Genomic DNA, 20,628 nt, shown 5'->3' with positions numbered 1-20,628 from the left:
TTTGAAGTCAGTGAGCATCAGTCCTACCAGTCTTTGATTTGGGATTTGTTTATATCCCAAAAGAAGAAAAATTAAAAGGGAACAGTGACAACAAAAAAGATAGAATAGTACTAAAGCAGAACTGTAAAAGAAAATTTACTTTGACAACCTGACATTGGTGATGATTCAAGTGAAAACAACTTGAGTAAAGAGGGCCAAAGCAACATCGGTAACTGTTATCAAGTTACTTACAAACAGTGTTACACACATGCAGACACACACACAAACGTCATGGTTAGGAAGGGTTAGGTCAAATCACAAATGTAATTCGTAAAGTGAAGTAACGATTAATGAATATGCATTAAATAATAATGACCTGAATTACAGATTGCTATTAGATACACTACTACCCCTTGTAATAATATGAAACATATATGGTCATCCACTATATATCTAGGAAAGAAAGCCTGTGGCAAGCATCAACAATGGCTACCAGTTGAAAGACCAAATAATGTATTTGAAAACAGACGAGACATTGATACTGCAGTTATCTGAAATTTCCTGAAATTAGTAATATATTTTATGTTTTATATAAATTTTTTAATGTTTATTTATTCTTGAGAGCAGAAAGAGACAGAGCATGAGTTGGGGGAGGGCCAGAGAGAGAGGAAGACACAAAATCCAAAGCAGCCTCCAGGCTCCACGCTGTCAGCACAGAGCCCAATGCGGGGCTCAAACCCACAAACCACAAGATCATGACCTGAGCCGAAGTTGGATACTTAACCAACTGAGCCACCCAGGCGCCCCTGAAATCAGTAATATACTTTAAAATAAATAAGTAACATGTGATTCTGTTCTAGCCAATATTCATTCAAATAAAAGTCAAGAATTATAAGTTAGCTAGCATGTGTTATATGGAAATAAGAATGGAGGTGAGAAAGAGTACTCAAACTGGGGCACCTGGCTGGCTCACTTGGAAGAGCATGTGACTCTTGATCTTGAGGTCAAGCTCGAGCCCCACACTGGATATAGAGATTATCCTTAAAAATAAATAAACTTTAAAAAAATAAAAGAAAGAAAAGAAAGAGTACCCCTACTACTTTTAGGTATATTCATAAACACCAAACTGTCACTTCCACCCCTTTTCATTGTCAGGTTGATTTCTGTGTGAATCTTCACTACACTCTAGTAATAAAGCATGATGGTTTAACATCCCATAAAACAAAGTTTAAGCCAAACTATTGCTTGATAATGCTGAAAACATCAAATAACACTAGTGTGATCTTTCCTGTGTGAAGATGACACTGACTCACCTTCAACAGAGATGAGCTTCAAGTTGTTTTTCCCCAAGGGAGATGAACTCGCTGATCTGGCCAATTCTCTTGCCAAAGCTCCCTGGTGAACAACAGCTTATATCTGCAAGATGAGTGTTACCAGTGGTCACAGAAAATAACAAAATAAAATTATTAACATAGAAATGAAACCTATGCCTTGGTCCCAAGCCACTATGTTTTAATGAACTAAAAACAAAGTCAGAGAAATATATATATTTTATAATACTTACATACAAAATTGTACATGTATTTACTCTCATTCATTTTATTTGATCTTTCCCTGACCTAAAAATACAAACAGTCAAAGGCTGACCTCTATTCCTGAGTAAAAATGTTCTCAGCTGTCTTACCTAAAACAAAGATTGCTTCTGACATGTAAAATCAAAAGTGTATAATGAAAATGCTCAAAACATGAAAGCATGCCAACTTTACATCCCTCATCACCAGTAGCAATAACTGAGGAAATTACAGAATATTTTTGTTAATGTTAGCAACATTTTCAATAGCATTAAATTCAGTATGACTACAGCCAAAATTACTGTGACATTTCCTAAAATCCTGAAAAATACTTCCATTTTTTATGAAGAAAAAATACTTTCATTACTAGCTATAGTGTTTATTCATGTTAAAACAGAAGTTTGTAATTAAATATTCCTGATATGGAATTTTATTAGTTACCAGATGAATCTCCTTCATAAGAGTTAAGAAGTTGGTTCAACATTACCTGAAGACATAGTGTTTAAGTAAAGTTGATGTTATGTGCTTCTTTATTATTGAAAGGAATAAAAATTAGATTAGCATCTGTTAATAATCAATAAGGAGCTACTTACAACTAGATACAATTCAAACAAAAACACAATGCTAAGCATCTACAATGAGCAAGGCACTCACTATTTGGGGTTTCTGTGAACAGGTGTAAGAATAACAAAGCATAATACACAACCTCAAAGAAATCACAATATCAGTATTATTAAAACATTCCACTTCCAGTTCTATATAACTGTTTGCAATAACAAACAGCGAGAATATGAAGGGTGAAATAGAAAGCACAGCATCATACCAGAGAATGGTAGCTACCACAGGGATGAGGCTCTTGGGCTCCTCTTGCAAGTGCATATAAGGAAGTCTCGATAGAAATGTTGAGAACATCTGCTACAACCTGTGATGCAGGCCCAATGCCACCTGTAACCAAATAAACTTTGTTAATTTAAAGTCACTATACAACCGTTTCCACTCACAATTCTATTTCAGTGGGTTGGTCCCCTTAACCAGTCTTCACTGTATTTCTTACCGTGATTCCCCACCAACTCACCAAAACTGGAAGTTCTCCACTAGGCTGCAAACTCTTAAAGTTCTCCTTCATTATATTTTTTTTCAATTTTTTTTAACATGTATTCATTTTTGAGAGATGGAGAGAAACAGAGCGTCAGTGGGGGAGGGGCAGAAAGAGAGGGAGACACAGATCTGAAGCAGGTTCCAGGCTCTGAGCTATCAACACAGAGCCCGATGCAGGGCTCAAACTCATGAACTGTGAAATCATGACCTGAGCCGAGGTTAGACACCCAACCCAATGAGCCACCCAGGTGCCCCTAAAGTTCTCCTTCACTTTAGTTTCCCATTTCCACAATGCCCAGCAGAATACCTCACAAACTGTAAATGCCTAATAATTGCTTGATAACTTGAAATGAACTAGTCATCTTATTCTCTTATCAAAATACCACTTATTCTTGCTATAGTTCTATTCCTGGCAAGACAATATTAGATGAAAACACAAGATTGTTTACTTATTCAGCAAACATTTTGCTCAAACACCTACTAGGTACAATGCCAAGTGCTATATATACTAACATAACTAACACATGACCCTTCCTCTTAAGTAATTCAGTCTAGTAAAAAAGATAAAGATGGCAGACTCTGAAAACTATAAAAACACTGATTAAAGAAATTAAAGATGATGGGGTGGCTCAGTTGGTTAAGTGCCTGACTCTTGATTTCAGTTCAGGGTCATGATCTCATGGTTCGTAAGTTCAAGCCCTGAGTCGGGCTCTGCGCTGACAGTGCAGAGCTTGCTTGGGATTCTCTCTCTCCCCTCTCTCTCTCTGCCCCCAACCCGCTTGCTCTCTCTCAAAATAAATAAACTTTTAAAAAATTTTAAAAAAAAAAGAAATTGGAGATGACACAAGAAATGGAAAGACAATCCATGCTCACGGGTTGGAAGAACAAATATTGTTAAAATGTCTATACTAAATTTCATATATTGAATAAATAAATAAATAAATAAATGTTAAAAAAGCAAAAAAAAAAAAAAAAAAAAAGTCTATACTACCCAAAGCAATCTACACATTTAATGCAGCCACCAAAATATCAACAGCATTTTTCACAGAGCTAGAACAAACAATCCGGAAATTTGTATGGAACCACAAAAGACCCAAATAGCCAAAGCAATCTTGAAAAAGAAAAAGCAAAGTTGGAACCATCACAATTCCAGACTTCAAGGTATATTACAAAGCTGTAATCATCAAGACTGTATGGTACTGGCATAAAAACAGACACATAGATCAACAGAATAGAAAACCCAGAAATGGACCCATGACTATATTCTCAACTAATCTTTGACAAAGCAGGAAAGAATATCCAAAGGAAAAAAGTCTCTTCAACAAATGGTGTTGAGAAAACTGGACAGCGACATGCAAAAGAATGAAACTGGACCACTTTCTCACACCCTACACAAAAATAAATTCAAAAGGGATGAAAGACCTAAATGTGAGACAGGAAACTATAAAAATCATAGAGGAGAACACAGGTGGCAACTTCTTTGACATTGGCCACAGCAACTTCTTACTAGATATGTCTCCTGAGGCAAAAGAAACAAAAGCAAACATGAACTAAAGGGACTTCATAAAGATAAAAAGCTTCTGCACAGCAAGGGAAACAATCAACAAAACTGAAAGACAACGTTCAGAATGGCAGAAGATAATTGCAAACGACACATCTAATAGATCCAAAATCTACAAAGAACTTATTAGTAAACTCAACACCCAAAAAAACAAATAATTCAATGAAGAAATGGGCAGAAGACATGAATGGACATTTTCCAAAGAAGACATTCAGATGGTTAACGGACACATGAAAAGATGCTCAACATCACTCATCATCAGAGAAATGGAAATCAAAACTACAATGAGATATCACTTCACACCTGTAAAGTGGCTAAAATTAATAACAAAGGAAACTACAGATGTTGGCAAGGATGCAGAGAAAGGGGAACCCTCTTACATGGTTGGTGGGAATGCAAACTGGTGTAGCCACTCTGGAAAACAGTGTGGAGGTTCCTCAAAAAAGTAAAAATAGAACTACACTATGATCCAGCAGTTGCACTACTAGGTATTTACCCAAAGGATACAAAAATACTGATTTGAAGGAATACACCCAACTCGATGTTTAAAGCAGCATCATCAACAACAGCCAAATTATGGAAACAGCCCAAATGTCCATTGACTGATGAATGGATAAAGAAGTTGTGGTGCATATATACAATAGAATATTACTCACCATCAAAAAGGATGACATCTTGCCATTTGCAATGATGTGGATGAAGCTAGAATGTATTATGCTAAATGAAATATGTCAGAGAAAGACAAATACTATATGATTTCACTCATATGTGGAATTTATGAAACCAAAGAGATGAACATGGGTCGGGGAGGTAGTGTGAGAGGCAAACCATAAAACAGACTCCTAGCCATAGAAAACAAACTGAGGGTTGCTGAAGGTTAAGTGGGTGATGGAATGGGTTAAAAGGGCGATGAATATTAAGGAAGTCACTTGTGATGAGTGCTGGGTGTCATATGTAAGTGATGAATCACTAAATCCTTTTCCTGAAACGAACACTGGAACTTAAAGCCTGTAACACTGTAACTAGTATTTAAGGCTTGAAACTAAAAAAAGAAAAAAGATGTGGTATACACATACACACACACACACACGCACGCACACACACAAAATGGAATATTACTTAGTCATGAAAAATAAATGAAATTTTGCCATTTACAACAACATGGATAGAATAGAGGATTATGCTAAGCAAAATAAGTCAGTCAGCAAAAGACAAATATCATATGATTTCACTCATATGTGGAATTTAATTAAAAAAACAAGCAAGCAAAGGAGAAAATGAGAGAAAAGCAAACCAAGAAACATACCCTTAGCTACAGAAAATAAGTTGATGGTTACCAGAGGGGAGATGGGAGGGGGGATAGGTGAAATAGGTGATGGGGATTAAGGAGTGCACAAGTTTTGATGAACACCAGGTATTGTATGGAAGTGCTGAATCACTATACTGTACACCCGAAACTAATATTACACTCTGTTAACAACTAGAATTTAAATTAAACTTTCTTTAAAAAGAAAAAAATAAGAAGGATAAAGAAGGAAATTAGTCACTATGATACCCTGTCATCAGTTTATAGCCAGTTTTCTAGAAAGTGCTACAGATACTAAAAGAAAACTGGCTTAGAATAAAGGCTTTAGAGAAGAAATGTCATGTGAAATGAGTATTTAAAAAATAACAGCCATTGAACAGAGGGACAAAAAGAAAGAAGACATTCTTAGTGCAGGGGAGAGGTGAAAAATTATACAGGTGCAAAAGGGTACACAATATTCTGAGAAATTCTAAAAGCTTTTTGGAAAGTATAAAATGAGAAGAAAAAGGCATGAAAAAGATCACAGAGATGCCTATTATGCTAAATAGCTGGACCTCGGTCTGACTAAAGGAGGTAAGCCAGAGGAGTGATGTAATCATTAAAAAGATCTTGGCAGTAGTGTGAAAGACAGGAGGAAGGACAACAGGACAAGGCAAAGGACTAAATCACATGAGACAAAACTGTCTTGACCTAATGGTTTATGGAATTATGGTGACCCGATTCATCATCAGTGGTCATTAGGTCTCTTCCCCAACGGGTCTCAAATTCAGATACATATTTAGAAACAGGTGTTGATTTATTTTAGTAAACTATTTAGGTGGTATAATCTCAATCAAAAAGCATGGCAGGAATTTCATAAGAATTGTATCAAGATGCCAAAATGTTAATAACAACTAGCACTGGGTAGTAGGGATACAGGTCATGTTTTTCTTGTTAATGATATATTTCAAATTGTCTACAGAGTAAAATTAAAAATAAATCCTACAGGAATTTCTTGAAACTTAAAAATTAAAATTGGCCTTAACTCTAAAGGGCCAGAGCCAGGATTCCTTCACAATATAACTGGCCCAAAGCCTCCCTTTATCACCATGGCCCACTCTACATAAAATACACATTCCTACAACAGAACCTCAACCCATAACCTCTCTGTTTCTATAGCATCCTCTTGCTCTGAATATCTGTCTAAATCCCAACTTCATCATACCACAGCTATACTGATTTTGTACTTGAATTTCCAAAAGCTCATTATCTGCTCCATACACTGTGACACTCCATCATATCATTTATTGAAATCCTTCCTAAATACTTCTCCAGGCTGTTCTTCCTACAGTGTTTTAAGAATACTATGGTAAAATCAGTCCTATCCAAAAGAATATTCAGACCTGACTCACTTATGGGCAGACATGCGTATAATGGTACCAGTGAATTGATAAACTGCAAACATTGATCACTATTAAAGAGTTTTCAAATCTATTATCTCAGAAAAAGTTGCCTACTGTTATGAGTTGAATGGTGTCCCCCCAAAAATATGTTGAAGTCCTAACCCTCAGTACCTGTGAATGTGACCTTATTTGGAAATAAGGTCTTTGCAGATTATCAAGTTAAATGAGGTCATTAGGATAGGCTCTAATCCAATATGACTGGTGTCTTTATAAATAAGGAAACTTTGGACATAAAGACAGAAACATACACAGGGAGGTCACCACATGAAGATGACGACAGGGATCAGGATGACGCCGTCTATAAACCAAAGTATACCAAAGATTACCAACAAACCACCACAAGCTAGGAGAGAGGCATCTAATCGATTATCTTTCTCACAGCCATTGGAAGGAATTACCTTGACAACACCTTGATCTTGGACTTCTAGCCTCAAGAACCAGGCAACAATAAATTTCTGTTGCTTAAGCTATCCCTTTTGTGGTACAATGCTACACAGCCCAAGCAAAATAATATACCTAATAAGTGAAACTGATTTGTCCCCTTGGAAGTCACTAAAGACAAAAACATTCTGAAGATTGCAAATCAGTAATAATAAATCTTCTTGATATTCATTTTTCAACCTCTAGCAAAGGTGGTATTTAATAGCTAAGTCAACCTAGTACCAAATGACTCTAAGGAAAGAGTTTCATCTATAAAGTACCATTTATAAAGCACATAATCAAACAGAGAGAATATTATCCTATAGCTATTGGGACATAAAAATAACATGAAATTATATAGATTTTCCTTTGTTTTATAAAAGAGTTGCTCTATGCACTTTTATGTGCCTGTGAGAATACAATGTGACCTATAATCCAAAGATAATACAATGAGTTACTTGATGAGAGGCAGGGAAATCAGCATAGATCAGGAATGGGCTCTAGAGGGACACATACTTCAAATCCTTGCAATGTTACTCATCAGCTATGTGACTTGAGCAAATTACTTAACCACGGTTGAGCCTCAAATTCTTCACCAGTAAAATGGGAATTTTACAGTTTATATAAACAGATTAAACAATATATGAAATATGCTTAGCATATAATGATAAGAAGGTTTTACAATGTATATAAAAAGGAAAATTCATAATTAAGGATTTTTTTATACTTCTCTTGGGTAGGACAACTATTAAGCAAGTTTACATAAGAACAAAACTCTTCATCATACACACTGTATATAAAAATATAGTCTTTGGCTAATTCCCTACTATAAAATGCAGAAGTTTCAGAATTTTAAACCTATTGGTCAAAACTCAAAACACATTTAAACTGATTAATATTGGAACTGAAATACAAACAGGATCTTGGTGACTTTTGGCTCTGTCACAGACATCAGTTGGTATGCTGCTTTCGAAGCTCTGTAATACCACTCCTTTATTCCTTCAGATCACTAAGCTCTAGCCAGTCCAAACAACAACCCATAAGTTGTCAAACTAGACTGACATGAGCCTGAGCCTAATAGTATAGTACAATCCACTGGAACCTTCTACCAAATATTACTGGTTTTTTTGCCTTTTTAAAAATATCTTATTGGGGCACCTGGGTGGCTCAGTCGGTTAAGTGGCTGACTTCAGCTCAGGTCATGATCTCGCGGTCTGTGAGTTCGAGCCCCGCGTCCGGGCTCTGCTGACTGCTCAGAGCCTGGAGCCTGTTGCAGATTCTGTGTCTCCCTCTCTCTGACCCTCCCCCGTTCATGCTCTGTCTCAAAACTAAATAAATGTTAAAAAAAAAAAAATATTTAAAAAAAAAAAATATCTTATAAAATACACATCTCAAAACTGTAGCTAAATAAAAAGGGACTTATTTTGGAATGTGTATATCTGTTGTAGGGGTTTTTTTTTATGTTTATTTATTTCTGAATGAGAGAGAGACAAAGCGCAGGTGAGGGAGGGGCAGAGAGGGGGAGATGCAGAATCCAAAGCAGGCTCCAGGCACCAAACTGTCAGCATAGAGCGACACAGAGCTGGAACCCACAAAGTGCAAGATCATGACCTGAGCTGAAGTCTGACAAAACCAACTGAGCCACTCAGGCGCCCCAGGAATGTGTATATTTGTTTTGAGAAATGTATAAATAAGGCAAAACCTTATCAATCACTAAAATTCAAAAGGACCGTATTTTCTCACTCTACACAAAATATAAATTATACTTTGACTGTTTATTGTAATACTTGTAAATTGAAACTTACACCTACATCCACATATAAACAGATAGAAAAACTACAAGATTAAATCCAAAAAGACTTTATTATAGGGGTAGGGGTATTTTTGTTAAACTTTTTTATCAAAAACAGCTATCTACCTAGGTCAGATCTATTGGCAAATATATCAACAACTCATTTTTTGTGTGACAGCCAAATAGTAACTGTTCTTAGCATCCTTTAATAAACTTTGATGAACTATAAAAACATGTTCATTTGTAATGCTATAAAAACATGTGCAGGGGCACCTAGGTGGCTCAGTAGTTTGAGCGTCTGACTCTTGATTTCGGCTCAGGTCATGGACTGAGACGCACATAGGGCTCCACACTAAGAATGGAGCCTGCTTGGGATTCTCTCCCTCTCCCTCTGCCCCTCTGCCCTGCTCACAGTCCCTTGCTCTCTCTCGCTCTCTCTCTCTCTCTCTCTCTCTCTCTAAAAAAGAAAACAGAAACATGTTCAATGCGAAAATTCAGTATTTCCATCGAAGCTAATGGGAAGTCAAAACCAAACACAGGTATTTTTCTAAATATCTATGAAAATATGTTTTGCCTTCATACTTAGTGTAGTTCCCCACTTTAATTTAAATATACTGTTAGTTGAGGTTTTTTTTTAATTTACATTGAAGTTAGTTAGCATATAGTAACAACGATTTCAGAAGAAGATTCCTTAATGCCCCTTACCCATTTAGCCCATCCCTCCTCCTACAACCCCTCCAGTAACCCTCTGTTCTCCATATTTAAGAATCTCTTATGTTTTGTCCCCCTCCCTGTTTTTATATTATTTTTGCTTCCCTTCCCTTGCGTTCATCTGTTCTGTGTCTTAAAGTCCTCATATGAGTGAAGTCACATGATATTTGTCTTTCTCTGACTAATTTCGCTTAGCATAATATCCTCTACTTCCATCCATGTAGTTACAAATGGCAAGATTTTCCTTTTTTTTTTTTTTTTTGAGCTTTGAAAAAAATGAACCTGCTTCTTGCTAAAGCAGCAGCACAAAGGGTGCTTTTCAGAAACATTGTTAGGCAATTGTTTTTTATTTACAGAGAGATATTGTTAGGCAATTATTTTTTATTTACAGAGAGATAATTAGACTGGTAGACTTAATTTAAACAAAATAGGGTATCAGGAAAAATTCTTAGATCTTATATTCTTTAAAAAAACTGATTTAAAGTTAGCAAATGCCACATCCTATTTGTTCAAGATACTATATTAATATCATTTTGGCTGATCCCAAATTATAACTCTAACAATTTTTCAAAAGGCAAAGAACAGCAATGGAAACCTAAATGTATTTTCTTTTTCTCTTAAAGTCTTCATGTAGTAATATTAGTAAAATCACAAATACATTATATTAAGAAAATATAATCTGTTAAATTACTGGCAAAAGACCATATCAATAATTATCCCCTGAAGAGCAATGACTTTGCTTTTATCTATCTCACATGCAGTAAGCATGACAAGAATTCAATAAATAGGTGTTAACTGTCTATATCTCAAGAACAATAAGCACAACAGCAGCATAATTCTCCTAAGAATCAAATAGTGAGAAAATCCTAAAGATCTGGGATTTCGAAACAGGCCATGAACAAAATTTTACAACAGGCAAATCTAACGTTAATAGAAGAAAACTCTACCCTTTACCCACGAAAAATTCTGAGATCACATCTGAAAATTGTGTGTTGGCTGTGTCAATAGAAAATACACAGCCAATGCTAGTTTTGAAATAATCTCAACTTGGTCTAAAGTACAGTCATTAAGAACTGAGTACAAAAAGCACAGATATTTAAGCACCTATAATCCTGATAGTATATATGGCAAAAAATATACATAATATATAATCATATAAATATATACATACATACATAAAAATACATACATTTTTTTCCAAATTCAGAGGTTTCTGTAAACAATGCATCACCTTTCTTCAAAGAGCTATATAACTAAAATAATAAAATAATATAAATGACTATACATTGTTGTGTCTCACCGTGGTTTCTCTAGTGTTAGCACTGCTGGCTTGGTGATTAAGATTCCATATTCTCACCACTACTGTCCAGATTCATATTATGGTCAAGGAGAAACAAGTTAGCAAGGGGCTAGTTTCCTCTACTCACATTTTTTCTGCTGAGTTTCACCTACCTGATAGAGCAACAATGGAGAAATTTAATGAGTGTAGAAAAGTCTTTATATTACCCATTACAGACGTTCACCAGAACTTTCAACTAGACAAATGCCTTGCAAATATTTATAGACAGACATACACACACAGACACACACACACACACACACACAGCGTTCTCTCCAGACAGAAATGTTACAGATATGAAAGAAATAATATTTAGTATGAGCAAATAAAGCAATATGCGTCATAAAAAGCAATATGCATTTATAAATGCTAAATAAAAGGAGTACTGAATGTTGATATCTGATTACATTGGATCTCTCCTCCCCAAACTAATATGCTAGGGAAAATTTCCTACTAGCAGCTGCTGAACACATAAGATAATTGATCTAAAATAGAGAAAAATGTGTTACCTGCCTTGCTTGTTAAAACACAACTACCTTGAGAATATTTATAGCACTGACAAAGCTACGATTAGTAGCTTCATCTTCCCTAAAAAGAATGATTGCTACGATTACAAGTTTCCTAGTATGTATTTATAGAACCAAATAATTTATTAAACCAAGTTTTTGGTCTTAAAGCAACAGATTTGGGAACAGATAGTCTTATAATAGGATACATTAACTCCATCTCTAGTTATATTGAATTTTTTTCATAGGAAAGGCACGGCACTGTGAATATTATGACTCAAGCTTACTCATCTCAACTAAGAATGAATTAAATTCGATAGAGTAAAAACCTGAAAGAACGTACATGCATGGAATTCTAGGTTGCCATTTTTAGAATAGGGTTTTTCTCCAAAGAGATTTTAAAAATGTGTTTCAAAATTATTCTATTTGTGCTACTCTCACTTTAGTGCTCTGATAAGTTGGTTGCTAAATAGAAACAAGAAACAAACTCATTTTCAAATAGAAAGTCATTTGTGATTTGACCACAACATAAGCTACCAAAAAAAAAAAGAAAGAAAGAAGCAATTTGTCAGTCCTGACTGCCAAAATATATTGAAAAATAGATATATGTACACGTAAAGAGACACTTATATTTGTGCCCATTCCTATTTTCCTGGTCCAGTTACCATGAAGAGATCAGAAAACAGACCACACAGTAAGACAACTATCGAAAGCTTCATTGTACCCAAACTACCATTTTTTCCAGGAAAGTCCAGAAAATAAAGAAGAAAACCGCAGCCTCTACAGGAGGCTACAGATTCAGTCTTCTCCTTCTATAGGTAGCTTACAGGCTGATAATGGCTTCAATGTTTTCCCCTACAGGAAAAATACTCTTAGAGAAAAACCTTTTCTGCATACACAATCACAAAATTATAAAAGCCTACAGACAGTCTTTAACCACAGGATACCACAGTGGTCAGATAGCCAGTACCCAAAGCAGACAATGTGAACTGAAGAGAAGAGTGCTTTGAATGGAAGTCAGGAGAACTAAGTTTCATTCCTGGCTCTGGATTTACTATATGGTCTTCAGTAAGTTACTTAAATTTCTCTGAGCCTTTTCCTTTTGTTTTATTTTATTTCATATGGAAAATAAGAGGTAATCAAAAAACTTTAATTATGCCTAGGAGGACATCAAAGAACATGTGGATCTGTCCACAACTTCACAGATGAAACATGATCACTCACAGATGATTAGACAAAAAAGGTTCCAACAGCTTTCACAGCTTCAACATCTTAAAATTAATTCATTTAAAAGGACAAGTCACTTACAACAAATCTTTAGACATGTCAAGAAAAATACTTAAGAGGCAAAAAAGATAATGATAAAATTTAGGATGATGATTATCTCTTCAAGAAGCCATCAGGGAGTAAGATCAGGAAGAGCTTCAATTGTACAGGTAACACTTTACTTCTCAAACAGTTTGGAGCACATGTCTGTTTTTCTTGATATGCCACATTTTGTCTGAAATACTTTCTAACCATTTTTTTTTAATTTTTTAATGTTTTATTTATTTTTGAGACAGAGAGACAGAGCATGAACGGGGGAGGGTCAGAGAGAAAGGGAGACACAGAATCTGAAGCAGGCTCCAGGCTGAGCTGTCAGCACAGAGCCCGACGCGGGGCTCGAACCCACGGACCGTGAGATCACGACCTGAGCCGAAGTCGGATGCTTAACCGACTGAGCCACCCAGGCGCCCCACTAACCATTTTTTTTAAGTAACCACCAAAACATCTTTAACCAAAAGCTGAATGAAATAAATGAAAACACTTCCCTGGAATATTAAAGGTCAATGGAAATAGTGTGTCAGTTTCAAACATTCTCCTCATGAGCTTAAAAGGCAAGTATCACTATGATCCCCTAATATGTGGGGGAAAAGAGTGCTGGGCTGAAAAAAAAAAAAAAAAAGGAGGGGGCGTTGCCTGGGTGTCTCAGATGATTAAGGGACCACCTGACTCTTGATTTTAGCTCAGGTCATGATCTCATAATTCGCGGTACCAAGCGCCACTTCAGGCTCTGGGCAGATAGCTAGGACGCTGCTACAGATTCTCTCTCCTCTCTTCTGCCCTCCCCCACTCACATGTGTGTGCACTGTGTGCAGCGTGCACGCACTCTCTCTCCAAATAAACATTTTAAAATATATTTCAAAAATATGTACATAAAACTATTTCCAATTTCCAGCTTAGTAAAATATTAAAAGAACACACACAGCGCAAAACACAAAACGAACTGTATTATTAGCACCATGATTGAATCACTTAAGAATACTCAGATAGCTAATAACTTTTACTCTAAACATCTGCCTAAGAAAAATACATTCAAGAGTCACATCCGATAGCCTCGTGTTTAATCTTCAGGGTTGTTTTTACCGAGATTGCAATGATTCACCTAAACTAATCAAAGGCCTGTCTAAACCTCTACATGGAACCTACCTGTAAAAACTAAATGCCTCTGCAATTTCCGAAATTTTCCAACAAGAAAGTACAGGTCATTCAGCAAAATATATTTACTGTATACTACCATAATAGCTATTTAATTGTTATCATTATGATGCAGATATATAATGGCAACAGATGTTCCTTCTTCCTTTCAGCAAAGCACAGGAAAAGCATAAACTTGCTGATATTGCACGGACTACTATCATAGCACAATAGAGGGGGAAAAAACATTAGCACATGACAATATTAGTTTTTACTACACAACTAATTGCATAAAAAGTATAACTTGAGATCATTAAATCAATGATCTACAGAAGGGAAACAAATAGATTTGTATAACCAGCCTATTTCACATCTGCAGTTGAGAAAATACTTCTGAGAGACTAAGTGTATGCAAAATGCTACCAGTGCTTTCAGAAGACAAGGAAAGAATGTTGTTCTATTTTCTTTGCTCATGTAACATAGATTATAATGCTGCCTCTACAGAGAAATTTTTTTCAACAGTACCAGTATAAACTGGAAGAACTTTTCTGGAAAACAATTTGGCCATCAATATCAAGAACCTTAAAAAAAGTCTATACCCTCATCCAAGTAAATTCTTTTGTAATAATATATTGTAAGGAAATAGCCAGAGGGATGAATAAGATTTATTTAAAAAGCCATTTATCATAACTTTATTTATAATTATGGAAAATTAAAAATCTAACTCTCCAATAGAACAATGAATAATTATACATGCTAAAACATTAAACAGTCAACATAAATGACTTTAATAATTTTAATTACACAGGAAATTTTCTACTATTTAATGCCAACTGAAAAAAGCAAGATACAAAGTGGTGTCTATCTATATATAAATAAAACATATAAATGCTTGGAGAAAGGCTTAGAGAAATATACAAAATGTCATTTTTAACTTTTGCAAATTATTATGAGCAAATACTAGCTTTTTAATCACAAAAAGTTATATTTTCTTTAAATAATTAATTCTATATCTATGCTCTAATACTGTGTCCTTGTCCAAAGTTTCTAAAAATTCTTTGCACCAAATAGCCCTATAAGTATTTATAAGTAAATTCACCTAAATTTATGTTGACAAGTTATTTGATCCTAAAATTTGACATATAAAGAAAAGTGTTTGTCAATCACATAGACAACACATTTTTTTCCTGAGTTAAATAGGATGCTTACAAATTAGAGAAAAATTTTATGAGACAAATATTATAAATGCTTACTTACAAACTACCAATATGATGTGTTTTAAGTCACCAAGTCAAAGACATTTTTCAAATAAAACTATTTCTAAGCCAGATAAAGTAGCCTATTAATTGTTCTCTCCAATATGCCAATAAAAAGTTTGCCATAGCTTTCATTAGGATTCCTGGTTTCATGATTCTATTTTTACAAAAAGGAGCTGATTTGTCTTAGGCTATTACTGTCTATTACTTCTAGAAGTCTTGAGGAAAGGTGGGAAGCAGCAAATTCTGGCAATCTGCCTAAAGAGAAATCAATGAAACAAATTAATCCTTCGCAGGCTGCAATGACACAGTAATCCATCATTCAGAGCTGCTTTTATATACCAAATCAGAGAGCAGAGGAAAGAGCCCTGGGGGACATCACAGACAACAACTTACACCAACACTGGGAAAATACTGAGGAATCAGTTTATTTAAAGAGGATAGATTTCAGTTGATTGCCTATTTCGTCAAATAAAGATTTTTTCTTTCACAGTGTAGTGAACCCAAGGCCCAATGACTTTATCTTCAGAATGCACTACCAAATACGCTGGCTGACATCAATAGGGGATGAATGTTTTTAAATAATTAGCATCATTAATCAGTATAAGCAAATATCTGACTAAAGTAATATTACTTTTTCCATTAAAATTCCAGGTGTTAAACACATTCCTTGTTTTCAGTACAGACTAATTCTAAATTCACCTACTAATCTCCAACTTAACTGACCAATTTCTGGTAAACCACATTGAAGTATTTTTTTCACACATAAAATGTAGCCATTTACAATATGGGTAATTTTCTAAGTACTGTGTCCAGTTTAAAGACTTGAAAATTTTAATTTCATCTCTTGCCATTTAAGATTCAACAGCAAATCAGATTATAAATAACTTCTTTCACAATAATAAATAGTTCTTTAGCTTTTAATGTCACTGGCAATGCTGAAAGATAAAATTAAACATGGTTTCTTTTTTAAAAATAAACATATCAATGTATGGCAGTACATTCACATTGAGTATATTTATTTACACATATACAAGAACATATGCATCTAAATTTATTCATGCTTATGTAGAAACTTATGCACCTGAGTACATCTTACTCTAGTAAGATGTACTAAGTGGGATTATATTTCCTAGATGAAAACTAATGACAAGAACAATGCAGTCACAGGAATATTACTATTCCTAAATACAAATGCATCATTTTTGTGGCTGAACGTGAGAAGTGAAAGAAAAGAATTTCCAAGAAATAAACAAAAACAACAAAAACCTGTCACGATGGTCTCTGAAATGTTAAAACCCAGAGCATCTAATCATAGATGCAAAATAGAAAAAGGTTAAATAAATGCTAACTAGTCAATTTTTGAGTGGCATCTTCGATTCTGTGGTCCATGGCCATATGATTGCAATTCCTGGCCATGCTGATACATTTTTAATTCAATACATGGATCTAGTATTTATTGATTTAATAAGGTTAGGGTATTACATTGTGGCTGCTACTGATGAACTGTCAGCAGTTCTATCTAGTAAAATCTTACAGAGGAGTATCTATTTTAGGGGAGAGAGAGAGAACAGCTATGTAAATGTAACCCCTTCACTACCTGACAGTGGCAAGAGTAAGGTCCCTTCTTTCCTAGACTGCTTAGAGCTCCACACATCTTCTACGACTGAAGATGTTGGCTGCCAACTGACCGAGGTGACCGTGAAGAGACTGCAGCAAAGCCTTCCAGGTACACCTTCAAAATGAGGGAAAGCAGTGATTTACATCCCCATCTCCACCCTCTGGCCTCTCCTCATAGGTCGTGGAGCACATACACACGCAAGGACATTACACATGCGCGGACACACCCAAAGACCTGAGCCCTTACCTTGTCACCTAACAGAGTTTAAAGGAGCCTTCAGTGACTTCTCTCTCTGGACCCTAACATCGTCCACTGCTTCGTTAGCATGCAGGCAGACATAAAAGAAGGGAGAAAATTCACTTTCTCGAAAACAGTTCTGCCAAAATGCAACCCAAGGAGAGAGGCTTTAAAGGCTCTGTGAAATAAGGAGGTACCACAGGATCCAGCATCAGAAAAGGGGAGAGAAATCCACCAAAGTTGCTGAAACACTTGGGGACTATTAAGAAAGCTTTTTGCACTGCTGTGCTACCCTGCTTGTGGGCTTATTTTCCCAACCTAGACACCTGGGAAGCATGTTGTGCTCCAGCTTTTCTCTGACTTTGAAGAAATGGATAATCTAAGGAGTGGTGCTGCTGCTGGGGTCAGTAAAACTATGCTAATTGGTGAACCTAATTGCTTCAAGCAGTCCTGCCTCTAAACAGGGAGAGCACAGTTGATGGAGTCAGTCTGTTCCTAATAAAATGAAGAAGCACTGAATTAAATTCCCAAGGAAGGCACTATAAAAGTTTCCACAGTGTAACCAAATGACTTCACCTATGCTATTACCCCTAAGATGACATCTTTGAAAGAAAGCAGAGCCCAGTCAGGCTCCATATTCATAAATTGGCTGAGCTTAGGCCAGTGAATCTGGATTGATTTAAAAAGGCTTTTTCATCCTTCCAATCAAATGAAGTCACTGTTAATTAGATACTTTCTGTTAACAATGTCACTCTTCTCCACGTTACCTGCTCACACTTGCAGCGCCTCTAGTGCAACATCTGGAGCACCAGTTTCCCTGCAATCAGTCCTCACAAGTTTGGCTGGAGGGTGGTGGTATTTCCGTTTCTCAATCCCTGTCTGGAGGAAGATACTATTCAGTGCACCGGTGGCGAGATACATACCAGCTCGCTAATTTGCAAGATTATACAACACTCTCTGAGAAAACTCTCCAGATACGGTCCCCCAAAACATTTTTTGATGAACTGCACGGCGGTTTCTCTGTGCTGTTCCCGCCTTGCAGAGGTTTTCAAAAACGCCAAAGGCCACAAAGTTAACTCCCACTGACTTTGCGGCTTCTTCAGGCCAAAACTAGAAAATCGGGTTTGAGGTTTCCTGGCCGCGCCCCAGGCCTTGCTGCCTACCCCTCTCGGCCCAAAACCTGAAGGGGACTAGGTGCTCAAGGCAAGGCCCAGCGTAAGGCAGGGACCAGCGTTAGTCAGCCCCGGAGCACCGCAAAGGCTCAGAGCGCTCTCGCCAGGGAGGGGAAGACTGCAAAGGCGGTCTCTTTCGACGGTGAGTCTCTGAACTTGACCAAGTTGCGGAGAAGTCGGCTCTCACCCGCTTCGGGCCCATTCCCAGGAAGCTTGCTGAGCCGACCCCGGGACACAAACCGCCAGCGCTGACCGACAGCGTGGGCCTGGGGTTCTCGCAGCGTGCGCCACTCGCCGGTCGAGCCCGTCTTCCTTAAACCTTAAGCCCGCACAGGCCCAGCTCGCGGGCTGGGGACCCTCAGCGCCCGCGGGAGCGCGACCCTTGCCCTCCGACGAGGCCCCGGCGCGCGGATCCCTCGGCCAGGGCCCCTCACCGCGCGCAGCGACACACTTGCGTCGAGCGCCCGGAAGCCAACTCCGCGAGCGAGGCTTCGTGCCCGGATGTGGGCCTAGCTTCCGGGAACTGCTCCCGCCCTGGCGGTGCCCAGGACTGAGTTCCCGGGCTTCGAGGGAAGGTGTGGGGGCCGGCCTGGAGCCCCGACACCGGAGCCTGGTTCGCAGAGTGCAGAATCGTTCGCAAGGGAGCGCCCTTGTGGGGTGAGAAATGTGAGGAGACACACGGGAGTAAAGGCCCTCGACTGAGCCGGGGATGAGGAGGAATCGCGCCAGGTGCCTCCCGGCCGTCCTCAGGGCCCACACCGCTCAGCCCAACGCTGATCCGAGGACTTAGGCGGACAAGAGGCCGCCACAGGCAGCTTAGGACCTTGGCAGCCCAAAGGCGGCTCGTCGTTAGGAAAGACTCAGGGACCTGCCGCCAGGTCACGGACCTCATCTGGGCAGGGAGCTCCTGAGCGAGAGTCGCTGACCAGGGCGTGCACCTGCACCTGGGACCCTGCCCCTGACTGCGGCGCCCAAGAACCTTGAAGACCGCGGCCATGGAGTTCTCCCCTGCCAGGGAAGGCGGAGGGGCGACGGGGTGGGGGTGGGGGGGCGGTGGACGGCAAGGCAACAGTGAGACTTGAATTCCTAGACATCAGTGAGGGCAGAAACAGACTAGATGAGGTTAGACAGTGACGGTGGAAGGACAGAACCATACCGAGACAGGCACACTCTGGGAGTTGGAACTCTTAATTACATTTCTTCAAATCTTTGACCCCAAAGCTTCGCCCGTGACAACGTATGCCTTCTCCGCAAGAGGGTTTGGGGAAATTAAGTTTCCTGGGACTCTTTGATCCCTGGTATGTGGGCTCACAGAGGAAGGCAGACAATAGCAGCCGCCGAAGCACCTGCGATCTCTCAATATAATAAAATCTGGACAGTAATTGGAGTTGTTTCTCCTTACGCTTCCAGAGGGAGCTCAAACCTGAAGCATCAAGGTTATCCCTCTCCAAAGAGTAAAACAGGATACTCGCAAAATCTGCTAGAGACACAACCGCTCGCACCTAAAGGGGGTTCCCCCTTGCAAACGGGAAAGGCGATCTGGATTTTTTGTTTTGGTTTTTTCATTTCAGCACTTGAGTGGCCCTACGTTGGGGGCTTGCTCAGTGCGGTACACTCCTTTGACACTGACGACTACACTAGAACTGCGCAAAGAGAAATCAGGCGAGGGATAGGGAAGGTGCTGAGGAGAGAATGTTGGGCAGAAGTCTGGGGAGATGGTGGGCCGGAGACACTCTGAGCCGGCGACGGGACCTAGCGCCGGTAAACCTCAGGACTCCCGGCCCTGGGGCTCTGGGCAAACCTGGCAAAAATACGGCCACGTGCTTTGGTTTTGCGTTTCAGGGCCCCCCCCCCCCCACACACACACACACACACACTGCGGCACGTGTCTTTCTCTCCTGGTGCTGAGGGTGTTGAGACAGCGTAACCCCGCGAGTTCCCGCCGAGCTCGGCCACTTGACCACTTCGCTCATGCTGGATGAAGAGTAGCTCTAGCGAGGGCAGAGAGAAACGCTAGCTGTGTGGGGATCCAGCCCCGTGCAGGGGAAGGGCTAATGCAGAGGCAGAGTCCGGGATGGGGCGGCATCCACCCTGGCTCGGGGCTCCTCCCCGCCGCCATTCAGTGCGGTCACTTGTCATCCTGAGCTCTCCCGGGTCCTC

General features: G+C 38.6%; 1 long non-coding RNA gene across 1 annotated transcript in view; it reads right to left on the bottom strand.

The window, feature by feature from the left end:
* LOC109254677 (uncharacterized) overlaps positions 1 to 18,928 on the bottom strand; it is a 141,411-nt gene extending 122,483 nt beyond the window's left edge. The window contains exons 1-4 of the long non-coding RNA XR_002074924.2: positions 18,656 to 18,928; positions 18,064 to 18,175; positions 2,374 to 2,495; positions 1,293 to 1,395 (exon numbers count right to left, since the gene is read on the bottom strand). This is a non-coding gene — a long non-coding RNA (uncharacterized LOC109254677). The remainder of the gene's footprint in view (positions 1 to 1,292; positions 1,396 to 2,373; positions 2,496 to 18,063; positions 18,176 to 18,655) is intronic.
* Positions 18,929 to 20,628: the final 1,700 nt, after the last annotated feature.

This window comes from Panthera pardus, unplaced genomic scaffold (assembly GCF_024362965.1).
Source record: "Panthera pardus isolate Hobbes unplaced genomic scaffold, ASM2436296v1 HiC_scaffold_2, whole genome shotgun sequence".
NCBI classification, from domain to species: domain Eukaryota; kingdom Metazoa; phylum Chordata; class Mammalia; order Carnivora; family Felidae; genus Panthera; species Panthera pardus.
The sequence above is the reverse complement of the archived record's forward strand: the minus strand, read 5'-3'. Positions and strand labels throughout refer to the sequence as shown.